Source organism: Lissotriton vulgaris, unplaced genomic scaffold (assembly GCF_964263255.1).
Source record: "Lissotriton vulgaris unplaced genomic scaffold, aLisVul1.2 SCAFFOLD_2237, whole genome shotgun sequence".
Taxonomy (NCBI): domain Eukaryota; kingdom Metazoa; phylum Chordata; class Amphibia; order Caudata; family Salamandridae; genus Lissotriton; species Lissotriton vulgaris.
The window spans coordinates 377,662-405,307 of NW_028247956.1; the positions used below are offsets into that span (position 1 = coordinate 377,662).

General features: G+C 49.5%; 1 long non-coding RNA gene across 1 annotated transcript in view; it reads right to left on the reverse strand.

Annotated features, from left to right (window-relative positions):
* The window catches only part of LOC147664967 (uncharacterized), a 102,972-nt gene extending 76,309 nt beyond the window's left edge, over nt 1–26,663 (reverse strand). The window contains exon 1 of the long non-coding RNA XR_015305075.1: nt 26,547–26,663. This is a non-coding gene — a long non-coding RNA (uncharacterized LOC147664967). The remainder of the gene's footprint in view (nt 1–26,546) is intronic.
* Between the last annotated feature and the right edge of the window lie 983 nt (nt 26,664–27,646).

Sequence of the window (27,646 nt, forward strand, 5' to 3'; positions counted from 1 at the left end):
TCTGTGGCATTCCTACATTTTACCCAGGCCTTCAGCGCCTTCTGGTATACCTCTTTCTTGGTGAGGCCTTTCATAGAGACTTTAAATTTCCAGCAAGCAGCTTTGAGGTAAGGCATGTCTTCAAAATCAATGTCAAAAGATGCAATGGATGCTGCTGTGCTCATGGTGAAAAACAGTTGGTAGTTCTCAAAAAGAAGTTCCAAGGAAAATTCTACCAAAAAGTATGTGGTTGTGTCATGGTCTGCACTCACTAGTAGTGTACATCAATCACTGTATATGGGTCACAAATGCAAGTCCAAATCCTCAGCGCTGACCACCAATGTTAGAAATGGGGATCTCTAGTTGGCAGAGGTAGGTACCTTTGACCAAATAGGGACCCTTGTTTCTAGTCAGGGTAAGGGGCTACACTTCTAACATTACCTCTGCTAAACCCCTTGGTAGCTTGGCACGAGCAGACAGGCTTATCTCAGAGGCAGTGTGTAAAGCATGTGTAAACACATACAGGATATACAGTGAAAACACAACAAATGGACACCACACCAGTAAGGAAAAATAAGTAACCTTTAATAGACTTATTAGATTTAAAGACCAAACAACAAAAATCCACAATACTGTAATAAAAAATAGACTTTAAAATGGTAGAAATAGCTTAATTCAATGTAGATGGTAACTGCAACACTTTACTCTCGAAGTACCTTAGATGCGTCACGCAAAACAAGCAAAAGGATCGTAGGGAAGATAATGCACCGTTCCTTACACTCAGGGGGGTGGATGCGTTGGTTCCTTACTACTGAGCAGGGGAGTTCGCTTCCTCACTATGTGGGGAGTTGATGCGTCGTTTCTTACTGCAGCCCGGTGACGATGCGACGCGACAATCCGGTGCAATAAAATGGCATCCTTCATGTGATGCGACAACGTTGGATGCGATGCGTGCACGCCCGACGGCGAACTCAGTAACTTCTGACCAGCGACAGGCCCTGTAACACGCTTCTCCGGTGATTCGATGGTGACAAAACGCTTCTCCGGTGATGCGACAAGCTTCGTCTGTGATGTGACGGCGAACAGCTGCGGTGGACGCATTTTTCTTCGGCGATGCGACGGCAACTGCTGTGGGGGCGACACGATTCTACTTGTTGCGTCGCGCTTCCAGCTTCAAGCGACACACAGTCTTCTCAGAGGGCCCAAACAACAGTAGGTACCTCTCGGCAAGTAGAATTCCCAGCAAGGAAATTCAAGGGGAGCTGGTGGCGAAGTCTTTGAGTCTCCTTTCCTTTGCAATAAAGTAACCACTGCAGGCCAACCCCAACAACACTTCTCCATCAGCTTCCTTGGTTCTTCTCCTTGGCAAAGGTTCGTCTTGATTCCCAGAAGTGATCCAAAGTTCTGGGGTCTGGGCCCTAATATTTATACTGCAAAATCCTTTGTCCTCTGAAGGCAGAGGGTTCCTGTGTCCAGCCAAAACCAGTTCTGGGTGCACTCTGCCAGTGCACAACTTCTTCCTTTGGCAGTGTGGGCCAGGGTCATCAGAGGCACCACAGGAGGTGGAGCCAGCATTGTGGAAGGCAGGCACAGCCCTATTCAGGCCCAGGTGCTACTCTTCCCACCACTCCAAACGCAGATAGGTCTATTCAGCCTAGTGCTGACTCACCCTGCCTCCTGGAGCCACCCCAGCCCCTGTCACTCACAAACCAGACATGGCATATGTAGGAGAGAACGGTCTGCTTACTATGGTTACCCCCACTTTTTGCTGTGCTTCACTGGTTTTTCGACTCTAGACTGCCTGTGGCCCTGCTAATCAGGACCACAGCCTAGCTGTACTCTCTTTAAATTGTTACCATGTACTTTAGGTACATACCAGATTGGGTATTGGGTCACCTTTGTGAGCCCCTGTATAGTGTACCATAGGTACCCAGGGCATAGGTGCATCCAAGGCCTACCAGGGGCTGCAACATGTATTGTGCCACCCCTGGCCGGCCCACCAAACTGACACCACAGGTCAGTTCACTCAGCCTGGGTAAGGTGGTGTAATCATCCCTTACAGGGATATAGTATACCTATACCCACCTTTACATATAGACACATATGCTCCTATAAGTCACTCCTATGGCAGGCCTCGACAATCCTGGAGGCAGAGTGCTTGGTTTTATGTGAGAGGGTGCTCTAGCATGAGCTGAGCCCCTCTGCAGCTTTCGGAACCATCTCCTGATAGCTGTTCTATGATATAGCCATACCATATACTCTTAAGTGCATTATAATCCTCGCGGTTAATGCTAACTTTGGTTTGGCTTTATCAGTTCAGTTCATTTTGTCTTTATTTCGAAATAAGATTCATAAAAGACAACATACAATACATAAAATGTGATAAAAACAACGGTCATAACCCGTAATATTTAAAAAGTTGTGAACATACAGCAGGGACTTCATACTTTGTCATTCAAGTTGAATAAATGTTCAGTTTCTTAACACGAATCAACCACGCCCTTCCCAAAAACTTGGCCACAGAAACCACAACAAACTCAGATCTAATATTATGGAACTTCCGCAGGGCTTCAAGGTGGCCCCCACAATCCAATCTACAACATAAAGGTTTCAGCCATTTAGATCGTGGGGCTTGATAAGCAGGGCAGGCGAAAAACAAATGGCCAATACTTTCCACATGATCCGGACACCAGGGAAACTTATTTGATAAATTCCCCGCCCACTTTACAGTAAAGGTATTATTGGGGAGTGTCCCTACTCGAAACTGATGATACAGTTTCCGATCCAAGGTTTTACAAATCAAGTCCCAGTAAGGCTCGAGGGAAGGTGATAATTTATGTGTTAAGAAATGCCCTGTTAGGTTAGTGTCTGAAGAATGAGTAACTGCAGTAGATTTAACCGATGCCCAAAATTGGTCTTTAAAATCTTGTTTTAAAGGGAAGATGGAACACCCCGGATTTATCCACAGCTCGGGAAGGCCCATTGCATACAAAACATGTTTGACTTCCCTGAGCCAGGGGATTCTATGGGCACCCCACAATGATTTAACCTCCTCCAACTCATGGGCAAAGAGGCTAAGCTCTGAGGTCGTCCAAAGCCGTCGCCAAAGTGCCACCAAACAAAACTGAGCCATCTCATCTAGGGGTTTACAGCCTAGGTCTAACAGCAGTGGCTTGGTGGGTGTGGACTGGGGTAGCCCTACCAGATTCCGCAAGAACCTGTTCTGGGCTGTAGTCAGAACAGACAAATCCTTGTAGCCCCATATGTCAGCCCCATACAGGGTAGCTGCATTGATCTTAGCTTCATATATTTTTAGAACTGGGGTAATACGTTTAGTCAGGGATTTCTTCTGTTCCTGCAACAAACAACCCGTAAGGCGAACAAATTTAAGATTTAGTGCCTCGATCTGGGGTTTCCAAATGAGTTGGTAATCGAGGGTCACACCCAAATAAGTCATAGCTTTCACCTGTTCGATCGAAACACCGTTCAGACTAACAGAGCTTTTAATCGGAGTTTTATTACTAAAGACCATAAATTTGGTTTTATCTACGTTAATCTGTAGATCATTTATCCTACAGAACTCAGCAAACCTATTTAAGGCTATCTGCAACCCGCTCCGGGTTTTAGAAAGGAGCAGGGTGTCGTCGGCAAAGATTAACATCGGATATTTTGACCCGCCCAGTGATGGTGCATCAGTCTGAGTATTAGTAAAAAATTCGACAACCTGATTGAAGAAGAGGAGAAACAGGGTGGGGGCCAGCACGCATCCCTGGCGCACCCCACGTTGAATCGGGAAGCTGCTGGTCACCTGACCCTGCTTGCCCCACCTCACTCGGGCAAAGTTATCCACATGTAATCTCATGACTAATTCCAAGATTTTGACAGGAAGGCCCATGAATCTTAGTGCTTCCCATAGTTTCGCTTTTGGAACCAAGTCGAAGGCCGACTTGAGGTCCACAAATGCGGCATAGATAACCCCTCCACCCAAAAAAAAAAACCTTCCAATAAAGCATAGTGAGTCTGAACACCTGGTCTATAGTACTGGTGCCCAGTCTAAACCCGGCTTGCATGGGGGATGTAGGAAGGGGGAGTCTCTAGTTGGCGCAGTGCAACACTAGCGACAAGCAGGGACTCTCCTTTTCCTCGTCAGGGCTGAGGGTTACCTTCCAGACAACCTCTGCTTACCCTCTAGGTAGTGTGGCTTAAGCAGTCGCAGGCTAATCTTTGGGGCATATAGGTTAAACACTTGCAATAGTACACCTTTACAACCAACCCACCACACAACGAGACCAGACTGTATTCTGTAAAAATATATATCTTTATATAGATTTTAAGCAGGCTTGTGAATACAGTCAATATACTTTATGAAACAGTTGCAGATTACTTAATTCGGGTTACCACAGTTCTTATGCAGTTCTCTTGAGGCCCGTAGGCCGGTGTTAACCAAAGTTCTTTGTGGAGCCGGCGGCTTCCAGGGGATCTGTCCCACGTCGCGTTGCCTTCCCGGGATCGCTGATCGTTGTGGCTCTTCAGCCGAGCAGGTCACTGGTCATCCGGGGCAGCGGTGTTCTGTGGCGGCAGGGTCCTCTCCTCGTCGTCCGCTCCGACCCTGGAGACGGCGGCTGTGCGGCGGTGACAAGTGGCAGTACGGTCCCCAAGTGCAGGACGTACCCAGCCAAATGTCAGTGCAGCTGTGGGCTCACAGCTGGGCTGTCGGGCAGGCTACCGACCTTGCGGATTCTCGTAGGGCAACTGCCCGTCTTTGCAGGTGAGGGACTGCTCGCTATGCAGTCACCTCGAGAGCTCGGACCGGACGGGTCCTCCTTCACTTTGCTCTCGGGCTCCCGGTGCAGTTGCGGTCACGGTGTTCGGGCCAGCGGCGGCTGGTCCTTACTTTGTTCTCGCTGTTGCTTTGGGCCCCGGTCACGGTGGTCGGGAGGATGTTGATGCCTTAGAGGAGATTCCTCTGTCGATACTGCGGCGATGGTCAGCACCCGCAGTCGCTTTCTTCCAAGGGGGTAGCGTCCACTGGTCCTGGGACGCTGGTCAGGGGGCAAGTTCAGTTGCAAGCCCTTGGAGATCTCTTCCGCAGAGTTTGGCACAAAGTAAAGCAAAAGTCTTCTCGTAGTCTTTTCTCTTATCTCTCCTTCAGCAGCAAGGCACCAGACACAGGCAAGAGTCAGCACCCTTCCTTGTCTCTCACGGTCCTTCTCGTCGGGCAGAGTCCTTCTGTGGCCCAAACCGGATCTAATTCTCAAGGAGCAGGGCTCCTTCTTTTATAGGCCAATTCTTTTGTTCTCGCAGGCCAGGGGGGCCTTTGCATAGCCACTCTCAGTTCTGGAGTACCCCGGCGGGTGTACTCCGGCTTCTGCTTTCAGTGTGAGGGGCAGGCGCATCAGACGCCCCACAGGGGGTGGAGCCAGCATTGTGCGGACAGGGGCGGCCAGAGTACCTTGTTGATGGGGGCTTCGCCCTTCCTGGGCCAGGTGCCGGCAGAGTCATCCGCCGCTCCCCAGGAGGGTGGAGCCAGCATTGTGGTGGCCGAGCACAGTGACAGTTTGAGTCAAGAGGCACTCCTACCTCCCACTAAGGTGTAATCTGCGCATTCACCACCTGTCATCCCTTCAGCCCTGTCACTCACACATCCCAGACAGTCAGATACACATACCAGCAGAGGCGGGCTGAGATGGTTAAGCAAGCAAATGCTAACTTTCTAAAAGTAGCATTTGCAAACCCAGGATACTAAAATAAACTTGACTACAAGAAATATCTCATCATCCTGAGTTCAGGCATACTAAACATGACTCGGGAATTATATGGTGTAATAATTCCAGCCGCTCAGTCTGGCCTAATGGAGCAGGTAGCCTTCAATAGTGAAATGCGGTCTCGGTTGTAAGTCACTACTAGGACATGCCACACACATCAGGGCCTGTCCTACCTTGCACCTACAATGCACCCTGCCCGTAGGCCTACCATAGGGGTGGCTAGCATGTAGTCAAGGGAAGGGTCGGTGCTGGCAAGTGGGGGCACCTGCCCAGCTGGCGTGACAGTACGGGACTGCACGCGGGTTCTGCGGTCGCAGTTCCCAGACACATCTTTACGGCTGCTTCGGTGGGTGGCGCAACCAGCGCTGCAGGCCCACCAGCAGTATTGGCATCTACAAGCCCCGGCACTCTCTCGTGCGCTTTACTAGGGACTGACAGTAGATCCAATGCACCAATCATGGATACCAATCGCATATACAGTTTTACAGTAGGGAGCACTTGCACTGCGGCACGGATCAGCTGTGGCGCAGTGCCCTGAGTATCGGAAAACCAGCAAAACATCGGAGGCACATCAGCAAAAAGTGGAAGGGAGACTCACGCCAAGGTGCCAGGTCTAACATGTGTCCCCTCCAGCTGAAATGTGGGGGGAACTACCCTTCTCCAGGGAGTTCCACATCACTAAGGCGGAAAAATCTGGACAGACCGTCAGCGTTGGCGTGATCGGTGCCAGGGCGGTGTTCCACCGTAAAGTCCATACTCTGTAGAGAAATGGACCACCTCAACAGTTTCGGGTTCTCACCCCTCATTTGCATCAACCATCTGAGGAGCCTGTGGTCCGTCTGAACTCGGAAGTGAGACCCAAACAAGTAGGGTCTTAGCTTCTTCAGTGCCCAGACCACAGCAAATGCTTCACGCTCTATTGCACTCCACCTACTTTCCCGTGGAAGTAACCTCCTACTTATGAAGGCTACGGGTTGGTCAAAGCCCTCCTCAGTCATCTGTGAAAGAACAGCCCCTACACCATGCTCTGAAGCGTCTGTTTGCACAATGAACTCCTTGGAGAAATCGGGGGCCAGGAGCACGGGCGCCGTGCACATGGCAGTCTTCAGGGTGTCGAAAGCCTTCTGACAGGCGTCAGTCCAAATCACATTCCTGGGCTGCTTCTTCGAAGTCAGCTCTGTCAAGGGGGTCACGATCGTGCCATAGCCCTTGACAAACCTCCTGTAATACCCAGTGAGCCCCAGGAAGGCTCTCACTGCAGTCTGGGTCTTGGGGGGTTCCCAAGCCAGGATGGTCTCGATTTTGGGCTGCAAGGGGGCTACCTTGCCACTCCCAACCTGGTGTCCCAAGTACACCACGGAACCCTGCCCAATCTGGCACTTGCTTGCCTTGATTGTGAGGCCTGCTCCGCGCAAGGCCATCAACACTTCCCAGAGGTGTCGCAGGTGTTCGGGCCAGGTACCGCTGAACACTGCGATGTCATCCAGGTAGGCGGCACTGAACCCGTCCAGTCCAGCCAACACCTGGTTGACCAATCTCTGAAAGGTGGCAGGGGCATTCTTCATCCCAAATGGCATAACCCGGAACTGGAAATGCCCATCTGGTGTTGAGAATGCCGACCTCTCCTTTGCCCCATCGGTCAAGGCGATCTGCCAGTACCCAGACGTTAAATCAAACGTGCTGAGAAACCGGGCAGCCCCTAGCCGATCAATGAGCTCGTCAGCTCTGGGGATGGGGTGCGCGTCAGTCTTCGTGACTGAATTGAGTCCTCTGTAGTCCACACAGAACCGGAGTTCGGGTGTGGCTCCCGGCGCAGCAGCCTTCGGAACCAAGACCACGGGGCTGGACCAAGGACTGCTGGAAGACTCAACCACCCCGAGGGCAAGCATCTTGGAGACCTCCTCCTTGATGCAGGCCCGCACCCTGTCAGTTACCCTGTAAGCCTTATGCTTCACAGGTAAGCTGTCTCCAGTGTCCACATCATGGACGCACCAATCTGTGACACTCGGAACCAGGGAGAACAGGTCTGGAAACTGCCCCAGCAACTGGCGGCAGTCCTCTGTTGTTCGGCGGTCAGGGTGGGTGAGAGGTTAACTCCATCCACTGACCCGTCCTTCTCACAGGCCACCAAGAGGTCAGGAAGAGGCTCCGACTCCTCCTCCATTCCGTCATCGGTTGCCAACAGCATGCCCACTTCGGACCTTCGCAAGTGGGGCTTGAGGCGGTTGACATGTAGGACCCGCAAAGGGTTCCTGGGCGTCTTCATGTCCACCAAGTATGTCACGGGGCTCTTGCGCTCCACAACCTCAAATGGTCCTGTCCACTTATCCTGAAGGGCACAGGGCTCCACTGGGGCCAAGACATACACCTCCTGTCCAGGATGAAGCTCGACCAGAGTGGCATTCTGATCGTACCACCGCTTCATTTCCTCCTGGCTCGCTTCCAGATTTGCCTCGGCAAGTTGTCTGAAGCGTCTGGTCTGGTTTCTGAAGGCCAGCATGTAGCTATATACATTCTGGGGAGGTTTCCTGGGAGATTGCTCCCAGCCTTCCTTTACCAAACTCAGCGGTCCTCTCACGGGGTGGCCGTACAGCAGTTCAAAGGGGCTGAACCCTAGGGACTTCTGTGGCACCTCGCGATATGCAAAAAGCAGGCATGGCAAGAGGACGTCCCACTTACGCCTCATCGGACCTTCCAGGCCCATGATCATGCCTTTGAGGGTTCGGTTGAATCTTTCAACCAACCCGTTACCTTGGGGATGGTAGGGTGTGGTGAACTTGTACGTTACGCCACACTCCTGCCAAAGGGACTTCATATATTTCGATATGAAATTGGTCCCCCTGTCGCTCACCACCTCTAGAGGGAATCCTACTCGTGAGAAAATTCCCATCAGTGCACGCCCCACCACGGGAGCCGTCACTGTCCTCAGCGGGATGGCTTCAGGGTACCGGGTGGCATGGTCCACCAAGACCAGGATGAACCTGTTGCCCATGGCTGTCTTGGGGTCCAGAGGCCCAACGATGTCAATACCCACTCGCTGGAATGGCGTACCGACCACAGGGAAGGGTTGGAGGGGAGCCTTGTTCTTCCCTCCCGTCTTCCCACCTGCCTGGCAAGTTGGACAGGTTCTGCAATAAGCATCTGAACTCTTATGCATTTGGGGCCAGTAAAAGTGGGTGACAAGCCTGTCATAGGTCTTGTCCATCCCCAAATGTCCTGCTAAAGGCACATCATGAGCCAGACCCAGTAGGAAGGCTCTGAACTTCTGGGGTACCACCAGCACACGGGCTGACCCAGGTTCAGCAGCCTTAGGCTCCGAATACAGGAGGTCGTTCTCCCAGTACACGTAATGTGTTTTGGCCTGAACACCATTGGCCTGGTCTGCAGCCTGCTGCCGCATACCCACGAGAGAAGGGCATTCTTTCTGCTCCTTGCAGAATTCCTCCCTGGAGGGTCCTCCTTCTTGCTGCCAATGGGTCAGCTCAGGCAGGTCCCCCAGTTCGGCGATCTGTTCCCCTGTAGGCTCCAGGGCATCCCCCTCAAGGTCTGCCTCCTCCTGGACCGTAGGAACTTCAGGGGCCGGTTTCCCGCGCCTTCTCCCTAAGGCCGGTTCCTGGGCCTCTCCATCAGGCCCCAGGACCTCTCGATCACCCCTACTGGCTGCCATCGACCGGGTGGTCACGCATGCCCAGTCAGGCAGACCCACCATCCGCAGGTGAGTCGTCTTCTCCACCTTTTCCCAAGGGGAGTGCTCCAAGTCGTTCCCTAGCAAACAGTCAACAGGCATGGTTTTTCTCACACAGACCTGCAGAGTACCAGAGACCCCCCCCCCACTCAAAGGGAACTTGAGCCATCGGACACTGACTCTCAGAATTATCAGCGTTGATAACCCTACAGTAGGCATGGGGTACAACCTGCTCCTGAGACACCAGGTGCTGCCTCACTGCAGTCACACTGGCTCCTGTGTCTCTAAGAGCCTCGGCTTCCTTACCATTGATGATCACCACCTGCCCATATTTTTTAGTGTTAGAGGGCAGGTAGTTCGTAGGGATCATCTCGCTGTCTCCTAACGAGACCAGGGTCATGTGAACGGGATCTCCACCCCCTGGGACCATCATTTCTTCTCCCAGGTGAACGCTAGTCACCTGTCGGGGCGGAGCACCAGTGGGTGCGGGTTTTCCAAATAGGCGACACTTGGGGTCACTGGATATGTGCCCAGGCTCGCCACATTTGAAACAATTGAAGGGCCCCTTTGGAACAGGTTTACCTGTCGGGGGCCCCATTCTGCTTCGGGGGTGGGGGAGGCTGAGAACCCTGCTGCGGATTCCCTTGGGAACTACTTTGGGGGCCTTTTTGGAACCCTTTCTGTTTTCCCCCCTTGTCCCCCCCACTCTTCTGCTGGGGACCCTGCCCACTTTTCTGCTGGGGACCCTGCCCACTTTTGGCGGAGTCTCCCACGGGACCCTTGTGGACCCTGGTGCTGAGCCAGCGGTCCGCCTCCTCAGCAAGCTTCCTCGGGTTGGACAGCTTGCTATCGATCAGGTGTTGGCGTAACTCAGGAAAACAGTGATCAGACAAGTGCTCCCATGCAATTAAATCAAAGAGACCTTGAAAATCATTAACTTTGTTACCTTTCACCCAACCATCCAGTGCTCTGCAAAAGTAAGTCACATACTCCACATACGTATTCCCAGGCCGCTTAGTACATCCCCTAAACTTCTGTCTATACATTTCACGGGTAAGCCCGTACCTGTTCATTAAAGCTTCTTTCATGTGGGCATAGGATCTCTGATTCTCAACGGGCAAATCTAGCAAGGTATCTCTCCCTTCGCTAAGGAACCTTCCCTACAACCCCGCTCCCCAATCCTTGTCAGGGACCCGGTGGGAGGACATGGCTACCTCGTATGCCCTAAACCACTGTCCTATGTCATCCCCCTTAAAGAACTCCTTAACTACGTCCTTTGGGATGTGCACTCTTGACTCTACCTGCACTGGCGATGTGCTGCCACCAGAGGGAGGACGATCCAAGCCTCTCTCCTTGAGACTTATCTCCCTCATTTTCACCTCATAATCCATCTGGTGCTTTCGCTCTTCCAGCGCCATTCTTTTCGTTTCAAGCTCCAGCTGGATTTTCAATTCTGCCAACTTTCTTTCGTGATTCCGGGTTTCCTTCCTGTCCGCCAGCTCCTCTGGCGACAGGCCTTTACCAAAGCTGTGCTCGCTGTCTTGCCTCTCGAGATCGATCAGATCCCCAAGCGCATTCTGCTCCTCCGTTGCATTCTGCTCGGCGAGGACGTCTTGCTCCTCCGGGGTCTTTCTGGACTCCACCCAGGCTTTCAGGGCCTTGTAGAGCTCCGGCTTGTTTTTGCAGCCAGCGTGCGGAACTTTGAGTTTCCTACAGAAAAACTTCAGCTCCGTCTTTGAGTATTTGTCCAGCTTTGCGGCGTCCCACTCCACCTCCAACACCTCGGAGGTCGTGGACTCCGCTCCATCCAGGCTCTTTGTGCCCGGCATGGCTTCTGCACTCGGAATCTTCTTTCAGCAAAGTTCACAAAGTGAAGTCTGTGGCTAGTAACTGGACCGTAATCCTTGTGTAGTGGTCGGAAGCTCAGGTATAGATATCGCAAGTGTAAATTCGAAAATCCTCACCGCTGCGTCCAATGTAGGAAGGGGGAGTCTCTAGTTGGCGCAGTGCAACACTAGCGACAAGCAGGGACTCTCCTTTTCCTCGTCAGGGCTGAGGGTTACCTTCCAGACAACCTCTGCTTACCCTCTAGGTAGTGTGGCTTAAGCAGTCGCAGGCTAATCTTTGGGGCATATAGGTTAAACACTTGCAATAGTACACCTTTACAACCAACCCACCACACAACGAGACCAGACTGTATTCTGTAAAAATATATATCTTTATATAGATTTTAAGCAGGCTTGTGAATACAGTCAATACACTTTATGAAACGGTTGCAGATTACTTAATTCGGGTTACCACAGTTCTTATGCAGTTCTCTTGAGGCCCGTAGGCCGGTGTTAACCAAAGTTCTTTGTGGAGCCGGCGGCTTCCAGGGGATCTGTCCCACGTCGCGTTGCCTTCCCGTGATCGCTGATCGTTGTGGCTCTTCAGCCGAGCAGGTCACTGGTCATCCGGGGCAGCGGTGTTCTGTGGCGGCAGGGTCCTCTCCTCGTCGTCCGCTCCGACCCTGGAGACGGCGGCTGTGCGGCGGTGACAAGTGGCAGTACGGTCCCCAAGTGCAGGACGTACCCAGCCAAATGTCGGTGCAGCTGTGGGCTCACAGCTGGGCTGTCGGGCAGGCTACCGACCTTGCGGATTCTCGTAGGGCAACTGCCCGTCTTTGCAGGTGAGGGACTGCTCGCTATGCAGTCACCTCGAGAGCTCGGACCGGACGGGTCCTCCTTCACTTTGCTCTCGGGCTCCCGGTGCAGTTGCGGTCACGGTGTTCGGGCCAGCGGCGGCTGGTCCTTACTTTGTTCTCGCTGTTGCTTTGGGCCCCGGTCACGGTGGTCGGGAGGATGTTGATGCCTTAGAGGAGATTCCTCTGTCGATACTGCGGCGATGGTCAGCACCCGCAGTCGCTTTCTTCCAAGGGGGTAGCGTCCACTGGTCCTGGGACGCTGGTCAGGGGGCAAGTTCAGTTGCAAGCCCTTGGAGATCTCTTCAGCAGAGTTTGGCACAAAGTAAAGCAAAAGTCTTCTCGTAGTCTTTTCTCTTATCTCTCCTTCAGCAGCAAGGCACCAGACACAGGCAAGAGTCAGCACCCTTCCTTGTCTCTCACGGTCCTTCTCGTCGGGCAGAGTCCTTCTGTGGCCCAAACCGGATCTAATTCTCAAGGAGCAGGGCTCCTTCTTTTATAGGCCAATTCTTTTGTTCTCGCAGGCCAGGGGGGCCTTTGCATAGCCACTCTCAGTTCTGGAGTACCCCGGCGGGTGTACTCCGGCTTCTGCTTTCAGTGTGAGGGGCAGGCGCATCAGACGCCCCACAGGGGGTGGAGCCAGCATTGTGCGGACAGGGGCGGCCAGAGTACCTTGTTGATGGGGGCTTCGCCCTTCCTGGGCCAGGTGCCGGCAGAGTCATCCGCCGCTCCCCAGGAGGGTGGAGCCAGCATTGTGGTGGCCGAGCACAGTGACAGTTTGAGTCAAGAGGCACTCCTACCTCCCACTAAGGTGTAATCTGCGCATTCACCACCTGTCATCCCTCCAGCCCTGTCACTCACACATCCCAGACAGTCAGATACACATACCAGCAGAGGCGGGCTGAGATGGTTAAGCAAGCAAATGCTAACTTTCTAAAAGTAGCATTTGCAAACCCAGGATACTAAAATAAACTTGACTACAAGAAATATCTCATCATCCTGAGCTCAGGCATACTAAACATGACTCGCTACCATGCTCCTTGAGCCTGCGGGAATTATATGGTGTAATAATTCCAGCCGCTCAGTCTGGCCTAATGGAGCAGGTAGCCTTCAATAGTGAAATACGGTCTCGGTTGTAAGTCACTACTAGGATATGCCACACACATCAGGGCCTGTCCTACCTTGCACCTATAATGCACCCTGCCCGTAGGCCTACCATAGGGGTGGCTAGCATGTAGTCAAGGGAAGGGTCGGTGCTGGCAAGTGGGGGCACCTGCCCAGCTGGCGTGACAGTACAGGACTGCACGCGGGTTCTGCGGTCGCAGTTCCCAGACACATCTTTACGGCTGCTTCGGTGGGTGGCGCAACCAGCGCTGCAGGCCCACCAGCAGTATTGGCATCTACAAGCCCCGGCACTCTCTCGTGCGCTTTACTAGGGACTGACAGTAGATCCAATGCACCAATCATGGATACCAATCGCATATACAGTTTTACAGTAGGGAGCACTTGCACTGCGGCACGGATCAGCTGTGGCGCAGTGCCCTGAGTATCGGTAAACCAGCAAAACATCGGAGGCACATCAGCAAAAAGTGGAAGGGAGACTCACGCCAAGGTGCCAGGTCTAACAGGGGAAAGTATATTATTCTGCTCTATCCATCCCTGAATTCTTACAAGAACCATTCTTGAAACTATTTTTTGGAGTGAATCGATCAGGCTTATGGGGTGATAGTTGTTTGGCAATGATCGATCCCCTTTTTTAAATATTGGCAAGATCTCTGCCCCTTTCCAGGATTGCGGAATCCTGGCCCCTGCTGCAATGGCATTGGCCAACATAGTAATGTACGGGACCCATACATCAGGGTTCGATTTAAAAAGGTCTGCAGGGATAGCATCTAGTCCAGGAGCTTTTCCTGACTGAACAGAACCAAGGGCATGCACCGTGTCTGAGGAGGAGAAAGTGAGTGAAGCCCCAGAATTAATGAGCGGTACTCCCAGTATGGGCTTGATTACTAAATCGGGCACGGCACTCAGATCTTTAAATTGGGCGGTGAAAAAACCCACCCAATCCAAAGCAGAGACAAAATTGACCGGCGTTTGAGAATCCGGGTCCCTGCCCCACCTAACAGTCTCCCAGAACTTCACTTGGTTAGACGATTTACACGCCAAGAGTAGTTCCGACCAATATGAATCGTCCCATTCCCTCTTGGCTGTCCATAAGACCTGTTTATAGATTAGCCTAGCATTCTTGATATCATTGGAGATCCTCGATTTAACTGCTGCTATTAATTTGCTATGTGCTTCCCTACAACTCTTGTTGTACCATCTTTTGCGGGCTTTAACAGCCTTATTGTTCGATGGCTTAGTGAGCAGACTTTTGAGTTCCGTGAAACACTTCTCATGCAGGTTGATAATTAGAGAGTCGACCCCACTAGAGGGGGATAGGTCCATCATCTTACCCCTTGTTCCTAAAACCACCTCCTCTATTTCTTTAATGAGCTCAGGATCAGCTATGACCCTAGGCCATTTAACCCGTCTTCTGCTGTTACACAAAATTATGTCAGACGTTGGGCATGTTGTTACCAAGGATCCAACACCCAATCCGGGGACCCTAAGACCCAAGGAGAGAGGATTGTGGTCACTCTCTGGCCTAGTCTCTACCTCCATATCTATCACGGATGGCCAGAAATCTACTTTGACCAGTATGTAGTCGATACGACTCACACTGGTCCCATTATCAAAGGTTGGTTTGCCGAATTTATCGGACAAAGTGCGGCCGTTCACTGCCCGTAGCCCCCACTCCAGACAAAATCCCAACCAGTGTAGGGCCGCCTCAGTTCCCTTAACACCCTTACCAATAGTTAGGGGGGGGATGTTCCAAGCAGTGTCCTCGTCAGTTCCCACATCTTCAGCCAGACTAAGAATAGGTTCAAATGAACAGTTCAAATCTCCTGCCACTAGGATAAGACGATCGCCGCTAAACTTCTTCAGGAGGCAATCTAGGTCGTTCAAAACCGATTGTTTATGGCCGCCCTGGCTTCCTCGGGCATAGATGTTAATTAGTACAAAGCCCTCATTATTACCCTTACTAAGGTTGATGCATAGAAGGTCAGCATTATCTACCATGATTTCCTTAGATTGGAATCCCAGGGAATCTCTGATCCATACCACCAGGCCTCCGAAGGCCCTACCCTTTGGGCCCTGAACGGCGGGCTTATAATGGTTCAGGTAACCTGCTCTAAATAAGGGACCGGTTGCCCAGGTTTCCTGGAAAACGACAATAACATCAGTGTCGATAAAGTCGACCCAATCATCGTTGTCCAAACAACCCCTTAGCCCTGCTATGTTCCAGGAAACCACCTTGAGTGATCTCACTGGGTTACTAGTCGGAATTACCTCTGGTAAGCTTAAATCTTCCACCCTGATCTCAGTATGTCTAGTTACATGACTAGGGACTGGACACGAACCTTCAGAGGGAGCAAGACAGTCTACACATGCTTCTAGGGGGGTAGGGGGAAGAAACCCCTGGGTGGGAGTAGGTTCGATGTTATGAACTGAAACGTCAACCCCCCCAAGTCAATCGACCTCGTCCAAACAACCAAACATATTGGAAGTAGGAGCCCCTTCCCACCAACCATTTTGACCTTGCCAACCATCCCTTCGCCCACTCCGCATGGTATTTTTAACTGTTAACCAGTTCCCCCCTTGATTGACGTTCAGCCGTGGGGGGTAAAAGAAGGTAAGAGGTCTGACAACGATGGTTGAATTGTCGCCTCGTACAGGCCATGAACATAGATGTTGAGCCGTACAGGGATCTGCAAAGGAAACCACTATACAGTCACCAGCAATGGACTTAGGCGTGGGACCTACCCAAGGTACTCTACGTACCATTAGTATGTTACTTCTTTGATGGTTTGGCAGCTGTCTATTTACATTAAGCCAGTATATAACCTTGTTTTTTAGTGACCAATGATTCTCTTGAGATTGTGGCTCCAGGACAGGCACACCAGCTAACACTATGACATATGGCCTGGCATCTGGTGGTAAATCTATGAATCCCCCACGAAAATTAGGTCGACTAGGTCGCTGGGGATATGTACGCATGTTCACAGGCTTATTAGGTTGTTGGACTATAACCTGAGACCTCTGTTTAGAAATGGAGGTTTTCGGTCTATCACAATTGGTGAAAGGACCTACCCATAATGCAGGACACACCCTAGACGGAATATTCACCAATCTTGAGAATCTGCTAGTGACCGACGTCCTGCCAATGACTTGGACCGACCACCACCTGGTACAGGCCACGATACAAATTAGCAATACAGCTATCGCAACAACTCCATTCCCCAAACGAGAATCGTTTAAGGTATGGAAAGACATTAATATTCCCAACCTTAAGGACGCATTAGATATCTCAAAACCCACTCTGTCTAATGACCCAGAAACTGCTACTGAGCAATACCAAGCATGGTTGGACCAGGCTGCCAATAAATTAGTACCAGTAAAAAGGATGTCTAGGAATAGAAGTTCCCCCTCAGCACCATGGTATACCGAGGAGCTTAAAAAACTCAAACAGCAATGCAGAAATAAAGAAAGACATTGGAGGAAAAATTATGATAGTGAAAATAGAAAGACGTATAAAGAATTTTTAACCTAATATAAACTCTTGATCACAGAGACTAAAAAAAAGTACTACACTGAGCAAATCGAAAGTGCTAAAAACTCAAATAAAAAGCTCTACGAAATAACCAAACAGCTGGCGGGATGTGTCCCAGACCTGAATCCCCCTGCTCGCAAAGTTTTTGTGACTCATTGGCATCCTTCTTTTTCACCAAAGTGAATGATATTTTCTCAGCATTCAACCTTGATAATCAAAGCACTGAAAAGATAACTACTCCATTCATAAGCAACAATCTGTCTTTCTTTGCAGAAGTCACAGAAAACCAAATTCAGGACATTATTAAAACCATTAAATCTGGATCGGCTTTAGACCCCTGTCCCCTGAACACCCTCCGCTCATTAATGGACACTGTGATTCCAGTCATAACTCAAATATGCAACCTAATGTTTCGTACAGGCATCTTTCCTAACCACTTAAAAAAGACCTTACTAAAACCTCTTTTGAAAAAACCCGGCCTAGATAAAACTGAACTGAAAAATTACAGGCCCATAGCTAACCTACCGTTTCTTGCCAAAATAGTTGAGAAAGCCATGAACATCCAACTTGCGGAATTCGTCGAGCAATACCATCTGCTCGATGAAACACAATTTGGATTCCGCAAGTTTCATGGAACTGAAACAGCGCTCATTAAAGCGGCGGATGACATCCGACTAATCAGAGACCAAGGTGGCGCTGCACTATTGGTGCTTCTAGATCTATCGGCCGCCTTCGACACGGTTGACCATAAGATCTTAGTCGACCGTGTCGAAAAGATGGGCGTGCAAGGCCTAGCAAAAAATCTACTGGCATCTTTTCTGACGGAGAGATCCCAGGCAGTTATCCTGGGTCAATTCGAATCTACAGAGCTATCACTGCCATGTGGGGTACCTCAAGGTTCATCCCTTAGTCCGACACTTTTTAATATCTATGTGTCGGACCTCGCAAAAACCATCAAAGCGCATGGGATGAACCTTACCTCATATGCAGACGATACCCAGCTGATTCTGGCCGTCAGAAATGATGGGGAAACAGTAGTGGAGAGTTTCAAAGCAGGCATGCTGGCCATCGGACAATGGATGTCAGCAAACTGTTTGAAACTAAACTCCGATAAAACTGAGGTGGTCACTTTTGGCCATCTCAGTCCTAACTGGTCCCCAATATGGTGGCCATCATCCTTCGGAGCCTTGCCCAAACCTGCCACAAAGGTGAGAAATCTGGGCGTCATCTTTGATGACAATTTAAATTTCATGGCTCATGCCAATCAGACGGCCACCACAGCGTTCTACAAACTACGCCTGGTCAGGAAGATTCTTCCTTTTCTTCCCAAAAATGTAGGCAAGACATTGTTCAGCGCTCTTGTCCTATCAGCATTGGACTACTGCAATGGCTTGTTTGCCAATGCACAAGTCAGGGTTATTCGGAAAATGCAGACAATCCAAAATGCAGCAGCCAGACTTCTTTCAGATACTCCCAAATTTAAGCCCATAGCTGAGACCTTAAGAAGTTTTCATTGGCTCCCTGTTAGGAACAGAATTAACTTTAAAACATTGTGCATTGTTTACAAATCGCTACATCATCAAGCACCTCAATTTTTGAGAGACCATCTTGTTCCATACATTCCCTCTCGGACACTCCGTTCAGCAAAACAGAACGATTTGGTAGTACCACGGACTAAGTTGGTTAACTGGGGAGACAGACGTTTCCTGGTTGCCGCCCCAAAACTATGGAACACACTCCCGCAATCCATAAGATCCAGCCCAAATCTTATGTCCTTCAGGAAGAAACTGAAAACATGGTTATTTAACCTCTAAAATTTCATAAGACCACACAGGAGAGCAAACAAATGTACAGCGCCGAGACGCCTGCGGGCAATTGTTCGCGCTTAACAAATGCTAAAAATAAATAAATAAATAAATACTATGCCTTGTGGGGGGCGATGGGTTGGGACAGTAGTTTGTGGGATAGTAACTGTAGGGGTGCAGACCTTTGTGCGGGGTTTGGGTATAGGTTTAGGATTTAGGGGAGGCGGGCCGATGCATCTAACACCGGGGCCTGAGAGGTACGCTCATCACCCTTGGAGATGTTAGCTTCCATTTGTTTTAGGCTAAGACTAGCTAAAGTTACGATAGTCTTATCCATTTCTAGTAGGCTGTTTTCAATACGAGTGAGCCTAATTTCCAAGGGAGTTAAAAGCTGTTTTAACGTAACCCAGACAATTTTGAGGAATTCTTCATCACCCCCCTGATGTTTCTCTGACTCACTCAACCGTCCCTCAATTACCCCCTCAGCAGTGTTTAAAAGGGTATCCCCCATTGTTTTATCTAACACAACGCTGTCTAAGTTAGTACCAATTTCCTCGCCCAGTGTGCTAGTATTAGCCTCAGGAACATCAGTTCCTGCCCCATTTAAGACCAGAGGTCGACGGTTATTAAAAAATTGGGACCTCGCAATTTTGGCCTTTTTACGTGCATAAGCTGATCTGGCAAGGCATTTCCTTTTGTGAATAACATCTTTTTTTTTTACACTAGCTGCTTGCTTAGTTTGGCTTTATCAAAACATGTGGTGTAAGGTGTCAAACACTTTGGAATACTACCCCCCCCCGCCCCCTAGTCCTGGCGGCGGGGGTAGCATTCCACCCTTCTACAGGGAGAAGACATGTAGTTACTGGTTTACCCGGTTAAAGTTAAACAGAGCCCTGGCATCACAAAATGGATGCTGCTGCCACAGACACAAGTCTGCCCTCCTGCTGCTGGAGGAAACTCCGGCAGGGGAGGCCTGGACAATAGGTTTCCTATCAGGGGAGGTACCAGCACCTCTCCAGACAGCCTGTAGTGTATTGGGGCAGGGAGGGTTGCATTCAGGGAATGCTTTTCCAGACACTGCCTGGGGCACACAAGGTGCTCCATGCATAGCCCAGTTCAAACTGGTTGCTGGGGCCTATAGCCCCAGCTCTGGCGCGAAACTGGACAAAGGGAAGGGGGTGTAACCACCACCTCCCCTGGTCCACCCATAGGAGGGACCTAGCAGGTAGTCCAGCCCCCTAACTCAGTATAAGTATAGGCGCTGTGTCCCTAGGACTTTAGATTCACCTGGACGACACTTTGATGCTGAAATCCCGGAACTTTGACATTCCATTCTAACTGGAAGACTGAGGACATCTCCCTTGTGGTCAAGGAGTGACCAGCCTGTTCAAACAGGCACCACAAGCAACTTTGCCGGTCTGCAGTTTCAAGGCTCCCGACGGATCCTAAAGAGAATGCGACACAGGACACAGACTTCCAGACTTCTCTGACCCCGACCTTCGATCCCAGCAAAGCTGAGACCCGTGGTGGACACGAGAGACGTGGGACCGGAACTCCTGGACATCCTGCATTTTGCTCACTGCATCGACTCCTGAGGTAACTCGAGGTTGTGCATTGCGGTACTTGAAGCCGTAGCCCCGAACGCCATTTGCACCGAAGCTCAACCCGCACACTCCACGAGTGTCCCGTGGGCCCCGCTTTGCATTTCTGCTCGATGCGTCCTTCCGGTTCCTAGTCCGTTGGCTAGTGAGCCCCTGGAAGACTTCCTTTAACAACTAACTTGCTTTCCTGGTCGCTCCAGGCTTGCTCCAGCTTCCCTACTAAGGAGAAGCGCCTCAGACCTTGCTGGTCTGCAACGGAGCTCATCTCAACTTCCTGCATGGGTTGCGGTTACCAAGGCTTGTTGGGTCCAATCTGGATACCGACACCGCAGTCAACTAGATCCTTCATGGGACAGCTCGAATCCAGCGACTGGTCATCGTCAATGCCTCCTGGACCACGTGGATGAAGAAACAAGCTCACCTTCTTCACTTCGAAAGCACCCGACATCGCCTGGTTCCTTCCTGGTACCTTCCTGGTCACTGGCTAGTGACCCATACTCTGTCCCCTCTGCTTTCAGATTCTACAGATCTTCGATACACCCTTGGATCCACCCGGACACTTTTCCTTTGGTTGCCTGCAGCACTTCTTTACAGGTCTCCATAGAAAACGACGACGAAACCCCAACGACAAGGCACCTATGCACCTGACTTCCCTGGGTGAGGTAACACGAGTACTCCGGTGCTCCCGTGGGTCTTGACTCTCGAAGAGTCCTAGTTTAAAAGGGTTCCATCCAAGTCCATCCGGAAGTGTCCTTAAATTGTATATTTCTAACTTCTTTGTTTCCCATAGAAAGTCAATGGTAACCCGTGTCTGTGTTTAGACACTGCACGTGTCTCCCGTGGGCCTCCTACTTCCTAACCTCTGGTTGTTTAGAGTAGCCCCAGCGATTCCAAAGGCCTCAGGCCTGCTTTCTAATCCTAACGGGGTTCTTATACCACTATTTTAGTATATGGTTAGTGAGGCCCCTAGGGCATAACTGTATTTGTGCAACTTATCGTATGCTGATTGAGATTCTTGTAATGTACTTTGACCTCTGACCTCATAAAGAGTGCAGAGGGGTTGTGTTTAGAATAAATACATATATATTTGATATATACCTTGTGTGATGTACTTTCATTTGGTACTCAAGAGATTATTAATGGTAAAACAACTCGCTTAACTCGCCTACAGAAGTCTTAGGCTGATGACTGCTGGCCCATGCTACCACTAGGATAGCTTTCTATAAGGTTGACTTTACAACCATCATCAATAAGGGTTGATTAGACTGATGCAAGGTGCCCACTAGAACTAGCGGACATCATATGCCAGGCTAACTTCTCACAGAATACACAAACTAGCAGAGGCAGGCTGGATGGTTAGACAAGAAAATACCTACTTTGTAAAAGTGGTACTTTCAAACAAAGAATGTTAAAACCACTTTCACTAAAAGATGTATTTTATCATTCTGAGTTCAGGCATACTAAACTCGAATTTCTATCTAGTTCCCTGGGTCAGTTCGGATTTTAAAATGTTATAATCAAACTACCCATTCTGGCCTATGGGAGCAGGTAGCCTTGCAACAGTGAAAAACGATATTGGCTGTAATTCACTATCAGGACATGCCACACATATTAGGGCATGTCCTACTTTTTACATACAATGCACCCTGCCCATGGGGGTACCTTGGACCTACCTTAGGGGTGACTAATTTGTAGAAAAGGGAAGGTTTAGGGACTGGCAAGTGGGTTCACTTGCCGAGACAACATGGCAGCCCCAGGCTGTACACAGGCTCTGCAATGGTAGGCCTGAGTCACACTTTACAAGCTGCTTCTGTGGGTGGCACAACCAGTGCTGTAAGCCCACCAGCAGCATTTGATTTACAGGCCCTGGGCACACATGGTGCACTGTACTAGGGTCTGACAAGTAAATCAAAGAAGCCAATCATGGAGTCACTAATCCATTGCAACAATTTACAAGAGGGAGCACCTGCACTTTGGCACTGAATAGCAGTGGCAAAGTGCCCAAAGCATCTAGACCAGCAAAAACATAGCAAAAATACAGGAGGCAACAGCAAAAAATGGAAGGGAGACCCATGCCAATGGCGCCAGGTCTAACAGAGCCCTTCTGTATGAGGTTGAATGAACTGCACCTGTACTATATTCATGCCTCTAGGGAGGAGAGGGATAGCCATGAGGGACAGCAGCACCTGCCAACTTAGAGGCTAGAGATATTGGCTTGTTTTTGATTATGTAGTATGTAGTATTGGGTGCAACTGAGAGAGTAAAGTACTTTTTTTTGGCAAGATAAGCAGTGTGCCGGTCATTCATTTTATTAAGACTCTAGATTTATTGCTTAGCGCTGAGTTCAAGCAGCCAACATTACCAAGCTGGGAAATCTGTAACTGCTCGCCCTCGCTACCTTGAGAGTCAAGTACAAAAAGGATTTACTGAGCCCAGTTTGCACAGTCATTCTGGGATAGGCCTCGGGACATCAAAGGAAAATGACCTCAACCCAGTAGCCCCTGCCTACACCGTGCCACCTGAACTGGACTGAACATAGAGGCTGGAAAGAAAATCCCTTGCTTGGGTTTGTCAAGCTGTGGCAAGAGACACAGCAGTGTCTTGTCATTTACTCATTCGTATTCAGTAAATCACATACAGACAGCTTTCTTATTATCTTTTTCTTTTCTCTACTCTTCTATTTGCCAGTGATCAATACTCTGGACCTGATTTTAGGTCCAACGGGCCGCCTGTCTTGTGTAGAGATTCCCGCTGGCCCTGGGGGCACTCCGTCCATTCAGAGGAGCCACTGTGGTTTCTCTGAAGGCATGGAAAGATTGGTGAGCGGCTGCCGTGTTTCAGGTGGCCACTCACCAACGCTGGTATTTTTTTTATTGTGGATAAGAAACAGGAGTAAAAACCCATCAACCTTGTTGGGATTGGGGTGAACAATTGTGTACAATGGACAATATCCCAACTGGTATTATTTGTAGACAAATATAAAGGATATCTATACAGTATTATCCATGAAGGAACAAGGAGACTCAGTTTGATTTTCATATGTTCTCAAGGCATCATTTTTATCAGCATTTCACGGAATGTAGGGCAAAGATAATTACAGTTAGTATCAGCACTGCAATTTATAAATAACAAGTGACAGCCCAAAGTTGTACAAGGTGCACGAGTGCAAAAAGTGAGTGGCACTACGGCGACACAAGTGACAGTGAGAGCAGCGTGGACGGCGCAAAGTGTATTGGTGAATAATTATATACAGTGAGTAAAAGCAGAGTGGTTGACAAACAATTCAATTTATGTTTTCCATTTTTCGAAAACCACTGAGAGAAGGGCGCCTAATATCTTGCTGGGAAGTCTTGAAATGCTGATAAAAATGATGCCTTGAGCACATATGAAAATCAAACTGAGTCTCCTTGTTCCTTCCTTGTCCATTGTACACAGGTATTTTTTTTAAACACGCTCTCAAAGTGGGTGTTTGTTTTTAAAAACAAATAACTACTCACCCTCCCACCCCTGACATTTTCTGCCAGGGAGTGGTGTTCATTTTAGAGTTTTTCTGTTCATGACCGCCACGTTTTCCCTGGTGGTCCTGAATAAGAGAAAAATACAGGCAGCCTGATCTAGAGAGGAAGGGCCGTCTGATGTATTTACAGTGACGGCACTCAAGTCAGGCTGGGTGTAAAACAATCCACCTGACTTGCACTAGGTCAGGTAGACCATCCATTTGTTGGACAGGATACTCCACCACGCTTGTGAAGGAGTACCCTGCTCACCAAACTTTAAATCAAGACCTTCATCTTGTCCGTGCTATGCATGTATTTTTAGATCTGCTTAATTATGCCCATCAGTCTTTGTATTATCTACCTGTTATTGAGGATTGTGTGTTTAGTACAGGTTAAAACTTGGTGGGTGTGTGTGTGTAGGTGTATTTATACCCTGCGGTTTAATCTACACTTTGTTTATGCTGTGTTTACGCCCTTATTATTATAAAAAGTGTTACGTGTAACCAGATGTCACCTGTTTGTGACTTCTGAGGAACCCACAGGTTCCTAACAGAGCTGCAAAGGCTTAGGGGCCTACAGGTAAACCTTTCCTAACCCTGTCCTACAAATGCTATGTACTTACTGCAGCAGGACTGGGCGCTCTAGGGCAGAAATTAAGTTGCTTGGCATTTATCTACCCTTAGCGAAGCCACATATTATAGGCAGTGGATTAGGATGATTCTCTTCGATCTGATTCTCTTCGATCAGAAGTAGCTCTAACTATTGAAAATGTGGAGACCCTGGTATAACACACATGCAGACATGCAGTTAGGCTCTACCAGGACAAGTAGTAAGTTCATTGTAATTATGAGTGACATTTGAACATCTATGAGTGACACTTTACCATGAGCAAAATCATGCGATAAAGATGAGGGAAACGTATAAAAATCAGAAATGACACTCATTTGAGTAATAGGAACCTCTAAAAAGATCTGTAAACTACTACAAAGCAGCATAAATGGAAGGGCACTAACCAGAGACAGACTGCGTGACTGCAGCTCTCAGTAACATAAGGCAAGCCGGCACTGCAGCTGATCAGAAGATCTAACTGATTTGATTATTCATGACAGCACGCTAGCCTAAAAAACAAAGTTCATAGCATAGCAAGTGCAATTTGGAGATTATACCATAAATCAGGCCTCTCCGAGACCGGCCAAACTGAATGTCAAACTAACTTTGTTTTTCATTTCTGTTCGAGGACTGACTAAAGAACATGCTGAACATTTAACACAGCAGATACCATCCCACATGCATACATTTAACACAGCAGACACCATCCCACATGCATACATTTGACACAGCAGACACCATCCCACATGCATACATTTGACACAGCAGACACCATCCCACATGCATACATTTAACACAGCAGACACCATCCCACATGCATACATTTAACACAGCAGACACCATCCCACATGCATACATTTAACACAGCAGACACCATCCCACATGCATATATTTGACACAGCAGACACCATCCCACATGCATACATTTAACACAGAAGACACCATCCCACATGCATACATTTGACACAGCAGACACCATCCCACATGCATACATTTAACACAGCAGACACCATCCCACATGCATACATTGCATACATTTGACACAGCAGACACCATCCCACATGCATACATTTAACACAGCAGACACCATCCCACATGCATACATTTAAACAGCAGACACCATCCCACATGCATACATTTGACACAGCAGACACCATCCCACATGCATACATTTAACACAGCAGACATCATCCCACATGCATACATTTACACAGCAGACACCATCCCACATGCATACATTTAACACAGCAGACACATCCCACATGCATACATTTACACAGCAGACACCATCCCACATGCATACATTTAACACAGCAGACATCATCCCACATGCATACATTTAACACAGCAGACACCATCCCACATGCATACATTTACACAGCAGACACCATCCCACATGCATACATTTAACACAGCAGACACATCCCACATGCATACATTTGACACAGCAGACACCATCCCACATGCATACATTTACACAGCAGACACCATCTCACATGCATACATTTGCTACGGTGGCACTTTCAGGGCTGGGACCCAAGGGGCCCATTCCACTTTGTTGGTAGGGAGGGTGTTGTTATACCCTTGCCAAATCCTAAATAGTCCCTGGTTATTTGTGCTCATTCTTATGGTCGCCTCTCTGCTGTGGGTAGGAGGGTGCTGTAATAGTCCCTGGTTATTTGTGCACATTTCTGTGGCCGCCTCTCTTCCACTTTGTGGGTGGGGGGTCGCCTCTCTTCCACTCTGTGGTCGGGGAGGTACTGTTATAGTCCCTGGTTATTTGTGCTCATTCTTATGGTCGCCTCTCTTACACTCTATGGGTGGGGAGGGTGTTGTTATAGTCCCTGGTTATTTGTGCACATTTCAATCGTCGCCTCTCTTACACTCTGTGGGTAGGGAGGGTGCTGTTATAGTCCCTGGTTATTTGTGCTCATTCTTATGGTGGCCTCTCTTACACTCTGTGTGATACTATTTGAAATAGTGCCATGCATGCTCATAGTGCTGCAGAGGCCAGGACTTCACAGCGCTTCAATCCATGCTCCTGATCTCCAATGCATCCTCGAGGTCACACACAGACCCCATGCAGGGATCCCCTTCAGCTTCCACCGCCCTCAGTGCAGCTCCCCCTGCTGGTGCAGCTGCATTGATGCTCTTCATTCAACGTCTGGACATTGGATGTGACATGCAGCGCGCGGGGTCAGAGGCCTCCCTCACCTCTGCTTGAGCACCGCTCCGTGGGGCTGCAGGGCCTGGGGAAGGGGGGCAGCCTACCTGAGTCCGGCACCGGGGGCCCGAATGCCTGTGAGGAGTGTGTGGGGCCCGGTGTGTTATTCCCCACGAGCCACCATCGCACGCGCGAAGTAAACATCCATCACACCAGGACCGCGCGTCACAGCTGCGCATGTGCGAAGCGAAGACACTACCTCCGGGCGCCGAGTTCGGTCCTTGCACGGGGAACAGACTGTGAACAGCCCTGGACAGAGGATACTCAGTCTCACTGCGCCTGCGCAGAGCAAAGACACTACCCCCCACATAGAGGAGCCGAACCGAGGAGATTTGCACAGAAATACATCTCAGCGCGTGCTGTGGCGCGAGGCGCCTCGTGCTCCGTGGCCGGAGGCAGTTGTTGCCTCTCATTCATTGTGCCCCCGCGCAGGCCTGAGCTGGCGCTGAGCTGTCGCCCTTTACTGTGCTGTGAACGAACGAAAGAAATCTTTCTTACATGCTATCCGTTCTCGGCGCATGCGCAGTTAATCCAAAATCTCTTTAATCTGCACGGTGGGAAGCAGTGTCTATCCCCAGCGCATGCGCAGTTGTCCATGATCAGGCCCCTTTTAACCCTGCGCTCATGGTCCAGTCCTGGCCTCAGTCTCAACAGGGAGCACAACAGGCCCCATAGGAAACCCCAGGTGAGGTCAAGAGATACAAAGATTGTCTGCTGCTGGAGGGTCTCGAGCCTGCTCTCCGGGGTTCATCTGTTTTTGTTGTTGCATCGATCGATGATTATTTTGTATCAACAATGCTTATTGGCCCTCACTGCTGGAGTTGGGTCACTCTTTTGAAGGCCTCAGCAAACGTTGACATTTGTTTCGCCTGAAAAGCCTGTGATGAGGAGCAGAGCTGCCAATGTTTCAGACTGCTATGTGTGACATTTTCATAACTTCAGGATAATTATGAGTGACATTTCAACAACTATGAGTGACTCTTTCTTGCGAGCAAAAAAATCAAGCAATGAGGACGAGGGAAACGTATACATATCAGAAATTAGACCTATTTGAGCAATGAGAAAGAAAGGCCTGCGTGGGTAACTCATAATTATAATGAAATTATCAAAATGTCACACATAAGATTGGCTGCTATGAAAGAGGGCG